Source organism: Crinia signifera, chromosome 6 (assembly GCF_055691185.1).
Source record: "Crinia signifera chromosome 6, ASM5569118v1, whole genome shotgun sequence".
Taxonomy (NCBI): Eukaryota; Metazoa; Chordata; class Amphibia; order Anura; family Myobatrachidae; genus Crinia; species Crinia signifera.
This window is the reverse complement of record NC_139222.1, coordinates 102,928,504-102,934,102: the sequence shown is the minus strand read 5'-3', so window position 1 is coordinate 102,934,102 and position 5,599 is coordinate 102,928,504.

Genomic DNA, 5,599 nt, shown 5'->3' with positions numbered 1-5,599 from the left:
CGCAGTTCCTGCTTCTGTTCTGTGTGATAAGAGAACAGATTGGGTCGGTCAGCAGGGGGGGAGAGAGGCACAGCATTACAAATCACTGGTCAATCCATAGTGCGTGCATTGACAGTGTACAGTTATGGGTGTGCTATTGTAAATAGGTAATTCCAGAGCGGTGGGACTGTACATTATTTTAAAGACAGTCTCCCCCTTGTATGGTTAGAAGAGCAGTAATATCAGCACAGATCAGGAAGATGGTTTATGGTTACAAAGCACAGGTTACAGTATACTGCAGCCATAAAATGTTGTGTATAGGTGAATAAAATACTCAAATGGCATTAAAACATTAATGTCTAACTTCTGCATCTAAAAGGCATCAATGAGGCGTATTATAGCACGTCTAAGTACTTTGTGACATTTGTAGCTGTGTATAGAAAGCTGCGTTGTATGAACTTTGGACCTATTTATAAAATATTTGCAGGATATTCCCCCAAACCAATCTCTATGCCATGGTCTCTCCATTTCTGGCAGCAGCCTGTATAAGAGCTGAAATTATTTTTTATCATGCTCAGTTTGTCCCCAGAAGCTAATGGCATCTGTAGATGGCGTTAGACCCTGTAACATATGGGCTACATTGATAAAAATCACAGTAAGAGGGTTCCTCAGGAAACTTCCCTGGCAATGGAAAAATGCAGACAATACAAACACAATGCAGGGACGGGCTCCTTTCGGAGCAACTGTGTGTGTGTGTGTGTGTGTGTGTGTGTGTGTGTGTGTGTGTGTGTGTGTGTATGTATATATATATATATATATATATATATATATATATATGACCGAAAAACCCAACCGCGCCTCACAAAGAGAAGGCAGCACCTCTGAGGGGCCCCCTGTTAGACAGGACCCAGGGTTTAGAGATAGAGAAAGTGGGGTATCAGAGTGCGCCAATTCATTTGCATATACAACCGTATTGTTGAACAAACAGTAATTAGAAGCAGAATCTTAAAATAAATTATTTAATCAGAAATCTTCCAAGAGATGATACAGGCCCAACGCGTTTCGTCAACAGCTTGACTTCATCAGGGGCATTGGAAGCAGAGCAGTACAAAGCAATTTCACACTGTAAAATCATAACAGATTGACATCAGTTGTACATAAAAGCAATATAGCATTAAAAAAATGAGTAAATGAAGAACATGATGATGATAGAGGACATAACGTGAGGAGGAGGATAGCAGGGGAACCACTTGAAACCATTGTTTATCAAGAGAGAGTCTCAGTAGCCAAAATATATTTATTTGGCACCCAATTTGTGGATCATGCATATATGCCAACTTTTAGCTTGAATAAGAGATGATAAGAGAAAAACCACGGTGCGAATTTTCACAACATGAACGCCTCTATTTAGCTTGAGTGGAAAGTGATAAGAGGAAAACCACGGTGAGAATTCTCACAACAATAGAGAAAATTTATCAGAGTCCCAATGGGGTAATTCGAGATATGACATACCTATAAAATTCTTATTGTTTAATTAAGAAACATACAGCAGAAGTTTTCATGCGGAAGAGTAAAACTTGGAAATAGTTCACGCTGAAAAAGTGGAATAATAATTTTTTTGAAATATGGAAATTCGTCTATAATGATATTCCACTGAAATAAATCAAATATAACATACCACTAGGGGTCAGCAACATTGATAAAGCATCGCAATCCAATAGTATCCAAAGTTAGGGACTCTGATAAATTTTCTCTATTGTTGTGAGAATTCTCACCGTGGTTTTCCTCTTATCACTTTCCACTCAAGCTAAATAGAGGCGTTCATGTTGTGAAAATTCGCACCGTGGTTTTTCTCTTATCATCTCTTATTCAAGCTAAAAGTTGGCATATATGCATGATCCACAAATTGGGTGCCAAATAAATATATTTTGGCTACTGAGACTCTCTCTTGATAAACAATGGTTTCAAGTGGTTCCCCTGCTATCCTCCTCCTCACGTTATGTCCTCTATCATCATCATGTTCTTCATTTACTCATTTTTTAATGCTATATTGCTTTTATGTACAACTGATGTCAATCTGTTATGATTTTACAGTGTGAAATTGCTTTGTACTGCTCTGCTTCCAATGCCCCTGATGAAGTCAAGCTGTTGACGAAACGCGTTGGGCCTGTATCATCTCTTGGAAGATTTCTGATTAAATAATTTATTTTAAGATTCTGCTTCTAATTACTGTTTGTTCAACAATACGGTTGTATATGCAAATGAATTGGCGCACTCTGATACCCCACTTTCTCTCTCTCTCTCTATATATATATATATATATATATATATATATATATATATATAATTTATGACCATGAATAGCATCAATAAGAAAATTAAATGAATGGGTCTATAAAGGAGCTTGTTGCTCTATATACCCCATTGAATTTAAAAGCCTGCAGAGCGGCCTCTGGATATTTTTATAAACAAAAACGTATCCGTGTGTAACAAATCTCGTGTCATTATTCTGTTATTTGACATGAGAATTGATGTAAAAGTTTAAAGCCCCCCATACACGGTCCGTTAATCGGATCCGTTGTGTGCTCTAATATACAGTATGAATAAGCAGAAAAGTTTCCTGGTCACAGAGCTCAATACAAAATGTCCCCACCACAGCCAGGGACAGCGCAGTTCCTGCTGTGGACATTCATTAGGGAAACAATACCTGCAGCTGGCAGAATCAGTAGCTGCTGATGTCAGAACGGTCAGCGCTGTGGGCCTTTCATATATTACCCTTTGCCTAAAGATAGCAGTGCTGATAATGACAGGGGGCTTAGCACCCCTGTGTAATGGGCCCTACACACGGAGAGATTTGCGCCAGAGATTCATAAAGGGTGATTCAGCATGAGAGATTTCAAATCTCTCAGGAGTGTGAAGACCCTATGGAGGCATTTTTCTGAGATCCCAAATTCTGCCGGATAACTAATGTTATCTTATTACCTCTTTTCCACCAAAATCCTGGGTCGGACCCAGAATTCTTCAACTAGGATTTTACCAGGTCGTACCTGGCTTAGACACAGTTTTCACTGCACCATAGTCCTGGGTCTTTCCCAGGTTGCCTCCATTTCCACAAGACCCTGTAAAACCCAGGAAAGCCCAGCAAAACCTGTGGATGTCATTAACAATGTTTACAACAGCAGCCAGCATCCTGGAAGGACCAATCAGCGCTTTTGGATTTACTGGTGTATAAATTCCTGGGTAAGTGCCATTTGCACGTCTCATTATTATTATCCTGTATTTATACAGCATCAAAAGGGATCTGAGGCACCCAATTACAGAGTACATAAACGAATAAGCAAAACAGTGACTTACAGTTGAATAGAATAGAACAGGGTACAATACCTTAGCTGCATCAGCAGAGGACACTGGAATAAATATCAGTGTGGCAGAAAACCACAGGACTTGGTGCCATCCAAGATGGTTTAAGTACAGTAAGAGAATGAAAAGCACATGAGGGAAAAGGGCCCTGCTTGTGCAAGCTTATAGGTTTCACCTGCTTAAAACCCTGCTCGTTACCCGGGAAAAAATTCCATGTCACCAAACCCGGGATATATTCCTTGTAGCCGTTTCCACTGAGCGAATTACAGGTATACCCAGCAATTTGCATACAAACAGGATATGGGGAGTCGAGAAAGACACCTAGACAGCAGGTTTCAGGGGTAAGGTTTATTGTTCTATTGATAACCTTGCCCTATAAGTATGAAGCTAAATCGGGAGCACCCTGATTCAAAAGGGTTTAAAGGGAGGAGGTTGGGGATTAAAAACCTGCGATGAGAGACTATAAGCATATTTGTTTGGCAGTGTCCAGAGCATTCCATTGACAGTGGTGGAAAGAAGTATATTTGAGAAAGTCAGTAGAATATGGGGATTTTACTTTCGTTATGTTATTCTGCAAGAATGTTTTGAAATTGGGTCACTTTAATGTGCTATAAGTGAGGTCATGTTCTATCCTGTGCAAATGGAGTTTTCATAATGCCAAACCACATTAGACTGATATACTGGTATATATTATTATATGATATATAGACCAGTGATGTACTGCAAGCAAGCTATAGCAAACATTCAGATATTTGGCCAGATACTCTAAGCTTCAAAAGTGATAAAATGGAGAGTGATAAACAGCCAGCCAATCAGCTCCTGTCTGACATTTTTCAAACACAGTCTGTGACATGGCAGGTAGGAGCTGATTGGCTGGCTGTTTATCACTTTCCATTTTATCCCTTTTGAAGCTTAGAGAATCTGGCCCAATATCTGAATGTTTGCTATAGCTTGCTTGCAGTACATCACTGCTCTATATATCATATAATAATGTATATGTGAAATCGTGTTAACAATAAAATACATCTCACAGGGCTCGTGGTCATTGTCAGAACCAGTCTCACCTTGCTTGTGACCTATGAACTCACATTCAAACCTTTTTTGAGGAGGGAATTTAGGGATGGCCTACTCCTAATAAGTGTTGGGCACAGCCATAATATTTTATAACGTACCTTTCTGAAAATGCACCCCTGAAAGTTCAGCTTGTCCCTGCTCTCCCCAGGACAATGACAGGAGGCAGGGATCTGTGTGTGCATCCACAAAAAAGAAAGTGGTGATCAGTAATCCACTGTTTAGAGAAAGTCCTAAAAGCGAGGTACTGTCCTGAGTTTTTGTTGATTTCTTGAAGCTAACGTTGTTCGCAAGTGTGAATTAACCTATGGAAATACAGGTTGTTCGTGTAAAAACTAGTTTCCGAGCAAAAAGTAAATCCTATCACAATCTTCCCCCTTTAAATCTTTGTCTCTGCAGCATTGCTAGGATCAGGCTTTCTTACCCGATGCCATGGAAACTTGCATCGGAGCACTCATCTCCTGCCTCCAATATGTTACATCCTCCTCTCTGGCCTCCCCCAACATCACTTGTCATGAACGCTGCTGCTCATCTCATTTCATCCCTCAGAATCCAGTCACAATCTCCACTCTTCCACTGATCACCAGATTCCCTCCAAACCTTGGCTACCTTCTCCCATGTTCCCCACTAAGATTTTACACACTCCACATCCTTTCTGAAACTCACTTTCTTGCCAAGTCAACTTTCTACCAGTCCCACACCTTGTCATGAATGCAGCCATGCCTCTTCTGTAATCACTGCTTACCTCTCTGTCCTTGACCTTCCCTTCATCCCAGTTCAACCACCAACACTGGTCACCCATTGTCTGGGTCTAGGCTCATTGGGGGTGGTTTGGATTTGATTGGAAATAGGCATCTGGAATAAATAGATGTCTCCTGCATGCATTTGTGGTCTTCAGCTGTGTCATCAGATTACCTGTGACGCCATCAGCCGGCTGAATAACCCAGAAGTACGCAGACTGGCCACTGTAGCTCCGTCACTGAAGACGGAAACCCTGGCCTCTGCAACTTCACAAATACACAAGTAACACTGCTCTGTTTTGGGAAACGAAAGCCTTTGGCACTCCGTCCCTGCAACTATGGCAGCAGACTGTCTTTCAACTGACGCCTGCAACCGTACTACACCTGGAGAAGCAGGACCTGTACTGCATATTCCCAGGATAAGGCTGGCACAATACACATGTAAGATA